The sequence below is a fragment of the Apium graveolens genome, chromosome 10 (assembly GCF_009905375.1).
Source record: "Apium graveolens cultivar Ventura chromosome 10, ASM990537v1, whole genome shotgun sequence".
NCBI classification, from domain to species: Eukaryota; Viridiplantae; Streptophyta; class Magnoliopsida; order Apiales; family Apiaceae; genus Apium; species Apium graveolens.
In genome coordinates this window covers 107,013,890-107,023,730 of record NC_133656.1, presented here as the reverse complement: position 1 = coordinate 107,023,730, position 9,841 = coordinate 107,013,890, and the positions used below count along the sequence as shown (strand labels likewise).

The 9,841-nt window shown below is 35.3% G+C and overlaps 1 pseudogene; it reads right to left on the bottom strand.

The window, feature by feature from the left end:
* Positions 1–624: 624 nt before the first annotated feature.
* LOC141690840 (protein NRT1/ PTR FAMILY 4.5-like) lies at positions 625–1,870 on the bottom strand (annotated as a pseudogene).
* Positions 1,871–9,841: the final 7,971 nt, after the last annotated feature.

Below are 9,841 nucleotides of genomic sequence, written 5' to 3'. Positions count from 1 at the left end.
TATATTGTTTTACATCAGTCATTTCTTGTGAGCTGATATATGTGCCTGCTTATGATATCAGTTTATTGTATGAAATGTCTTATTTGACTACATTTTACATCAGTTATTTTGTACATGAAGTGATGTTTGTTTATTTTTTTTATTCATGAATCCCCTGTTTCAATCAAATGCCCAAAACCCAAATAAGAGTCATCCAAAAACATACCAACTGCCATTTTACCATTCCAAAACTAACCAAACCAAAACAAACGCAAAAACAAACATACATTCATTGATTTACCATAGATTATACCAATTACGTACATATATCCATCACCAACCAAACTTCATAATCCAAACAAACTACATAACTGCAAAAGCAAGTACTAGACATCCACCATCGATCATTTACATAGTTCATCCCAAACAGAAATACATTTGCTAAACCAGCTGAAGCTCTATAAAAATTTAACAGCTGCTAAACCAGCTGAAGCTCTATATAAATTAAACATGAGTTGAGATGAAACCTCGGCAGCAGCAAATCTCATCTTTGCTTCATCTAGCTCTTTCTGTGATCTCCTGGACGATACCCAGATAGACTGCAACAAAAGTTTTTTTAAAAAAACATGAGCTTTACTAGACTATTCACAATGTAAACATATCAGCCATTCCAAATATTGAATATTGGAAACCTAACCAGAACACAGTCATAGGCAAAGGCTCTGCAGAATCAACCATGTTGTACTCGACAACAACAGATTTGCGGTGTGTCTCTACTATTCCTGCCACAACCATAGAAATGGCTGAGAGAACGAGTCCAACTCCTATTCTTTGGAGGTGTGTGACTCCAGTGGGAATCCCTGTGAACTTTCGGAGAATTGGAACACAGACACGATCATATATTGGGATCAATATAAACATAAACACTAGTGGAATGACAGGGATTGAAGATCCAGGGACTTGAAAACCAAGAAGATTTCTGTCCATCGTATTACTCTGTTGAATGCTGAAAGTTTGGAGTTGAGCCAAACATGTATTCATGAAGATAGTGCTTAAAATTATCGGGAGCATCCGAATTAAAATTTTTGTTTCCTCGACTTGTGTCACAGTACACATTTTCCAGGGTCCCGGATTGTTAACAGTAGATGAATCTGTAGTCACAATAACTGCTGCGTAATCCAAGAACCTGCAATATAGAGAGATTAAATTTTCCAAACACTAAGAATCTCCACTAGCTAGCTAAGATGAATAAGAGTAGGCACCTGAATTGATTTGTTATGTGAAGAGTCTCAGATTGTTTATCATGAACCTCGTGGAATCCTACTGCGTTTTCTGGCAGTGGAAGATTACGGTTTCTAATTGCAGCCACAAATACCTAGTTTTAAAAAAAAGCATTTGAAGTCATGAATTAGCCCTATCAAAATAGTGGACATCAAAGTATATCTATCTGCAATTACAATGACTATGCATACATCCAGTGTAATTGTACAAAATGGTGCACACCTGCATTATTCGACTGAGTGGGCTTCCTTTTGGGACATTGTTCCTGCAGAGTGATCTTCCCATGCACAGGAACAAGATTGCGATTGCTACTGCAAAAGTAGACACCCCAAATCCCCAGTTCCAGCCTTCATTTTCACTAATCCAGACCAAGAAAGTGACACCAAAGATAGCCCCGGTAACAACAAAAAATAGGAACCAGTTAAAGAAACTAGAAAGGGTATTTAGACTCTTCAGGGTCTGACTCATCAAACTGGTCTGCTCCCAAGGAAGGAAGCGCCGCTTTTAGTCCACCAGCCCCAAATGCGACTAAATATAGGCCAGTGTATAGAATCACAGCTTGGCTACTATCTGCAGCCTCACATTGATTTATTAGTAATATCTTAAGCATCTCAAATATTTGCAGAATTCTGAAGATCCAGTGTAGACTATATGTATACAATTGATTAGAGAACTCTTAGAATGTAACTTATCATACAATTATTGTATCATTCAACTCAAGATGTTCATATTTCTATGTTATGCAAACAGCTAGATCAAATATGAAGAATTCCAAAAAGATTATGATATAGGGGATAGCCTACCTGTATGGAAAGGACAACAACAATTGTTAAGATCTCCTCGGAACATCCAAGCTCATCTGAAGCTAAGATCATTTTTGAGAATATTGGTTCCTACATAAAGTTAAATATTCTGAGTACTAGAAATCATGAAATCAGTATAAATTATGTTTACTATATGGCTAGGTAGGTGGTTTTGCACTTGGATAGCAGAGAGAAGTGCAGAAATTATACCAGGCATCTCATGTGTGTGTGCTCAGGAAGAAAGATAAAATTATTCAATTTTTTAAAAGAAAGATATACTGCAACATACTAATAGAATTTCAGCTATTAGGAAACCAGCTGGTGAAGTAAGTTTGGCATCATCATCAATTACAAAGGAAACAAGACTTGTTCTCTGAATCTCTGGAATCCCCTCTGTAGACAATTCATTGACGTAATACTCCTCTGTGTAGAGCCTAATATCGTATAGCTCAAATTAATATTATTCAACCAAGTCTTGCTCTAAAGCAAAATCAAAACAAAAAATTAATAAATTTACGAACAAGAACTCATGCAGTGATATTTGAGAAGAATGCCGAAGATGAATTATAATTAAATTCTACCATCCATTTTCAATAACAAAAACACCAAAGAGGTGGAACTTGGACATAATTGCAATAAAAAACAACAGAGATATCTAGTGCCAGAGATAAGCTCAAAAAGTAGAAAGATAAAGACATGCATATACATATGAAAGCGTAATATCAAAATCATGAGTTATCGAGCTGTTAAAACCTAGAATGATCAATCAAAGCTGAAATTACATATAATAAACACCTACCGACTAGTATTTTATTCATTAAATCTAGTTGGATGATATAAAGGGAGAAATTATTCAAGACTCGGCCTACACAGGTAACCCCTAATTCAAACCAGGAGAGATGCTATGGAAGATATTCACCCATCAATCTATGAAAATTATCAACTCATATCACGCCCTGTTTTTCAAGATCTAATTCACTTCAAACTGTGCACACAGTAGGCAGAATTTGGACACAGTATCACACCTAAACCATTAAAATCTTCTTGATATTTAGAATAGATAATAATAATAGGCACAACTTCTAAAAAGAAACTGCTGTCAATAAAATGAGAACTTCTCAGTTCAGCACCTATAACATTTTCCAGGACGTACTCTTCCTGCCCTTCCAGCTCTTTGCCTAGATGATGTTTTTGATATTGGTGCTACTATCAAATTTTCAACATCTGTAATCTACAAAGTTGTAATCAGAGTTATGTTAAAAATCAAAGACAATGCTGCATATTTAAATATAATTTCATATATGATATATCACAACCAGAAACTAAAGATTACTCTAAGCAAATTTGTAACCAAAGGAACTTACTGCCCAAAATGCAATATACTACATTTGAACTCTTAATGGCCATGTAGCATCTTTTCGACACTGACACAAACTGAATTATTCTGCCTAGGAAAACTAAGAATATCTGAATACATGATTTTAAGATTATAATATGAATTAGTAAACAGACTAAACACAAATATATTTACAAACAACACAAACACAAATATATACAAGCACTTGTTATTACATGTAAATCCGTATTTTAACTACACATACAACTACACATGCAACTACACATTTCAATTTCACATGCATACATACAACTACACAAAATGCAGCCCAAACATATATAAATAGATATGTAAAGAAGAATATACCTAACAAAGCAAGCTCCAAAATCCCAAAAAACACAGCAACAAACTCCAAGACCAAAATCCAACTTAATTAGCTCCGAGATTTAAGCTTTAATAAACCCTTAGCTACAAGATTTAGCTCCAAGAAACTCTACTTCTCACCTTAAACTTCAATGAACACACTTAACTCCTTAATCTTCGAATCTGTCACAAAAATTGAAACAAATGAGAAAAAAAAAACATTTGAAAGAAAGACAGTAAGAAATTAAGAGATTAGTTGAAGAAATTGAGAGTTTCAATTGGAGATTCAAGGTCTAACCGGAAAGGGGGGAAAGACAGTAAGCATATATTTGAGAGTTCTAGGTTTAGCAGTCGAGAGAGAAAGGGGGAATGACTGAATGAGTTTTTGTTTTTGTTTTTGTGGAGATTGTAATTTTTTGTTTTTGTTTTGATTTTGATTTATTTTTAATTTTATGTTATAATGTTATTAAAGTGAATGAGTGAATAGGCGGGATGGGGAAATATACTAAGGGGGGAAAAATTTGGCTAAGGGCGGGGAGCAAAATGGAAAAGCAGCGGGCTCTAATTTTTTAAAATTGAGCTTAGACATCGGTTATTATGTCAACCGATGTTAAAAAGAAATTGGACATCGGTTTATATGTTAACTGATGTGACGTAGTTTTTAAAAGAACAACTTAGACATCACTTTACTCAAAAGCTGATGTAAGCATACCAAAAAGACATCACTTTTTTTTATGTGATGTAAAAAAGGCTTTTAACATCAGTGACTTTTCTGACTGATGTCTAATGTGCGATGTCTAATGCTGATTTTCTAGTAGTGTTTCATGGTTTTCTTAGCTAATCCACTCATCAAAGATGATGATGAATAGTAGTGAATAGTAACTTACTTTGATTTTCTTGATTTTCATGAAAGCTTAAGGATGATTAAGAAAAGATCAAGGTTCCTACAGGCTTGTTAGTGACTACCCACTCTCCAAGGAAGGTATAAACTCTTGAACCCTTAGTTTTAAGTTTGGTTTGTTTGGATGATAATGGTTCTTAGATGAATGGGTTGAGTTTTATGTTGATGGATGTTGGGTTGTTGTTGAATTTGTGATGATTTGGTGTAGTTTGAACTTTGGAAATCGTTAGGTTATAGCCGTCGTAATACCCGATTTTCTTTAAACTATTTTGTGATTAAATGTTGGACCTGAACACCCACTACTATGAACTAACCACTTCCATGCTTAGATAGGTTATGTTTCAAGATTCGTTTTGATATATCATTCGCTTAGATCCGATTTACGGTTTAGGAGAAATGACAGTTTTAAGTTACGGTATTTCGCGAATGAACCTTTACCCCTCGCCTAACTTTCAAACCTTGATTAAGGTCCTTAAATGACTAATTGGAGTACGAAAATTTATGTAAGATTAATTGGTCAGTTGGTAGAGTATTGGCGAAAGAGTCGCCTTAAAAAGTTAAACGGTTAATTTTATAAAAATAGTGGAGCCGAGGGTACTCGAGCGACTTATGTGAATCGTTAAGCGCAAAAGCGAACGTTGGAGTACAATTGGTTAAAGTCTAGTTTCTTAAGAGACCGTGGTTTAATTCCAACTTATATGTTATTTATAGGTTACTGGACTCGCCCCGGGCCTTTTAGCACCCCCAGTCGCTTAGGCAAGTTTTATACTCGTTATACTGTTGTTGTGATGTAAATATACTGATTCATTATCTTGAGATAAGTGCATGACTGTCATTAGCAAATCTTGCGATATATTGGAGCATGTTGATATGGTATATATATGCATGTTGTGAAATCTTGATATTCTATTATCAATTCAAATTCTTATAAACTGCATAATACCTATGCTAGAGATAAGCAGTAGTTGCGTATACCCTTAGTATAGGGGACCCAAAGGTGAACATTTTTCTAAGCTGGGAGTCGATGTTCCTGAGTATAATATATGTATATTTTTATATATATATATATAGTTTTCTATACCTGAGCATTTTCACACAAGCAGTGATTGGAAATGAGGTAAAAAAAATTAGTTGAAGATCGTTCAAAAGATATTGATTGTAAGGAACTATTACTATCAGGAAAGGCCAATGAGGTGGCCGACACTCTCAGTGTAAGAGAGCAATATAGGCGCTCGTGCCATAGGAATATAGTAATGATGGTTAAAATCGTGAAAGTTGTATTATGGTGTGAAAGATTGACATTCCTTCTGATGATTGTGTGATACTCAACCGTAATAGTAGTTTGGTAAAAATTCAATTCATGTAATCACCGTGAGCGGGCTATCTATCTTAGAAGGTCCTATCTTGAGATAAGCCAGGACCATGTTATGAAAGGACTAAATGAACCTTTGAGCTTCATGTCTCCCAATAAAGACATATGGTTAATAATGGTGTTAACCTGCTATCGTTGCTTTTATTGAAACTCTACAGCAATTTTATTTGCTTTATGTCATATGTACGTCAAGTTCAGGAGTGTTGTTCATGAATCATGAATTGTGATTATGTTACCTCCTTAGAAGAATTCGATACGGTAGGTATAGACTCTGTATGGTTAGCTATTAAGATTTCGAGGAAAACGAATGACTACAGTAGGTCAGTGGTGGACCATAGTAATGCAACAATGAGTCTATGAATAATGAGACGATGATAACTGTGAGAGTTGTATTGTAATGAATGTTGAGATTGAGTACCACTAGTCGGGTCATGGTGATGTATAAGTAATCATCGTTAGACTAACTAAGCCGATCATTTAGCTATGATATATTTATTCCTTCTTATCGACAGAGAGTCGTATTACTATACATGGAAGGTTGTGATGCAAGCGTAAAATTCTAGTAACGACGATGTCTAGAATGAAATCCCATATTCAATTTTTCAATGTTGAGGGAGTTTCAAAGATGATTGTTTATAAGCTCGAGAAAGAGCATGGGTCCATAGAATGATGGACGGAATAGTAAATATTCAGGCACATGAATTGCGATGCGATAATACTTGATGTTGATATATGTACATATGTTTCATTCTCCTTTGATAAATCTCTATAGTTCAGAGGTAGATTTCAAGCCAAATATTTTATGGTAGAATTTTTTTTATATAACGCTCTTAAACTCATTCTTTTTCTTTCTTCTTTTCATTTCGTGTAAACTGAGAAGAACAACCCTTCCAGAAGGGGGGTATTTCTGAATGACTATCTATCTGTGTGATAGAAGCCTAGTAGGATACCACATGTTATTTAATTGCTTGTCAAGTACTAAAGGCTGGCCACCTTCTGTACTAGTTATGCGATATAACAAATGTTCATGATCATAATGATCTCTCAATAAATTCTTTTACTTCTATATAAAGGACCAAGCTTTCGAAGATGGAAGCAGCTAGAGGTGAAGTGGTATCAGTACGGTGGTATTCCGAATCTAACGCGTTCATGATACTAAGGTTGACGCGGTTAAAAAGGTTATATAACGCTAACGAGCAAAAGTGTAACCAGTATAATATTAGGTACGAAAGATAGTAACGATTACGAACTAGAAAAGAGTGGGTATTGAGAGGCAAAAGCTATAACACTAGAAGCTATGATGAGAGTCTGTGCAATAGACTTGAAAGAATTTAGAATGATCACTTAACGCGGATTGAGTTTTCTTACGACAATGGATCGTATGTCAGTATCGAGCTGTCACCTTATGAGATCCTTGAGGGAAGACAATGTCGATCTCCCTTATGTTAGGATGAAGTTGTAGAGTGCAAGATGCTCAGACCAGCAGTGGTCCAAAGGACCAAGGATATAATAGATCTAATCAGAGGACGATTGGTACTAGCCCAAGATGGATATGAGAAGTATGCTGATTTGACACGAAAGGATAAAGAGTATGAAGTAGGGGACCTAATGTTGTTACAGGTATTCCCTTGGAAATGATGGATGAGGTTCGGAAAGAAAGGAAAGCTAAGCCCATGATTTATTGGACCCTTGGATATATTAAGACGTATTGGGAAGTTATAAAATGAACTAGCCCGACCCTGAACCTGTAGCAAGTTCATATCGTGTTCCACGTATCAATGTTAAGGAAGTTTAATCCGAATATGGGACATCTAGGAGAATGTGAGCGCATAAACATGCAACCAGACTTGACCTATATGGAGCAACCAGTAAGGGTTATGGACTGAAAGAAGCAAGTGCTTAGGAACATGGTTATCAAACTGGTCATAGTTTTATGGTAAAATCATAATGTGGGAAGAATTAACTTGAGAGTTAGAAATCGCAATGCTAGAAAAGTATCCCCAAATGTTTTCTATTTGATTCCAGGACGGAATCCTTTTAAGGAGGGGAAACTGTAATAACCCCAAATTTTGAAATTTTTGAAACACTGATGAATAGTAACTTTTGCTGATGATGCTGATTAGGGAAAATTATCAGACCACACTATATAGGAGTACTGTTATGGAAATTCTAAGATCGTATTAGTATTCCATAAAATAAATGAGTGTATATGTAAAGGTCGTCAGAATCCAGATTCGAACACTTTGATTTTTCCCGAAAATCCACCAGATACCGAAAAATTGAGTATAAGGTAACATGATTAAAAGGATTTAAATTTAAGGATTATAAGCAAGGATCATTAAAGGACTATAAAATATGAAGAGAGGGTTAAGGAAGCCCAAGTAATAAGATCCCAAATATAATCCCTCAAACGATCAATGAGAACGAGAGTTAAGCGAACCGTAAAACAAATAAATGTCAGAGGGGCAAGGCATGCAAGTAGCCTGAGAAGGAAGCTTCTAAGATAAGCTAAAACATGTGGTTAGAAGCAACATGACATCATCACACCACAAGAATGAGACATGTGGCAAAGTAGTGATGCAAGTAATGACATAAGCAAGTAAAAACAAGATATTTAGCCAATAATTAACCACAACCATGCATTCTTTGCACAAATATCAAGGCAAGACCAACAAGAGAAAGCTCTCCCCCATTTCTTTCTTCTTCCATTTGACCTTTTCAAGAAATGAAGAAATAGATTTTTAAAACTCAAGCTCTAGGCCATGGAAAATTACAAGGTTTGTTTCCTTGGATCCTATATTTCATAACTTAGTTATACCATGAGTTTAAGATCAAGATTCCATGGTTTTCTTAGCTAATCCACTCATCAAAGATGATGATGAATAGTAGTGAATAGTAACTTACTTTGATTTTCTAGATTTTCATGAAAGCTTAAGGTTGATTAAGAAAAGATCAAGGTTCTACAGGCTTGTTAGTGACTACCCATTCTCGAAGGAAGGTATAAACTCTTGAACCCTTAGTTTTAAGTTTAGTTTGTTTGGATGATAATGGTGCTTAGATGAATGGGTTTAGTTTGATGTTGATGGATGTTGGGTTGTTGTTGAATTGGTGATGATTTGGTGTAGTTTAAACTTTGGAAATCGTTAGGTTCTAGCCATCATAATGCCCGATTTTCTTTAAACTGTTTTATGATTAACTGTTGGACCCGAACACCCACTGCTATGAACTAACCACTTCCATGCTTAGATAGGTTATGTTTCAATCTTCATTTTGATATGTCGTTCACTTAGATCCGATTTACGTTTTAGGAGAAACGACCGTTTTAAATTACGGTGTTTCGTGAACGAACCTTTTCCCCTCGCCTAACTTTGAAACCTTGATTAAGGTTATTAAATGACTAACTGGAGTACGAAACATTTATGTAATATTAATTGGTCAGTTGGTAGAGTATTGACAAAAGAGTCGCCTTAAAAAGTTAAACGGTTAATTTTATAAAAATGGTGGAGTCGAGGGTACTCGAGCGACTTATGTGAATCGTTAAGCGTAAAAGCGAACGTTATGATCCAATTGGTTAAAGTCTAGTTTCTTAAGCGACCGTGGTTTAATTACAACTTATATGTTGTTTATATATTACTAGACTCGCCCCAGGCCTTTTACCACCCCAGTTGCTCAGGCAAGTTTTCTACCCGTTGTACTGTTGTTGTGATGTTAATATATTGATGCATTATCTTGAGATAAGTGCATGACTGTTATTAGCAAATCTTGCGATATATTGGAGCATATTGATATGGTATATATATATGCAT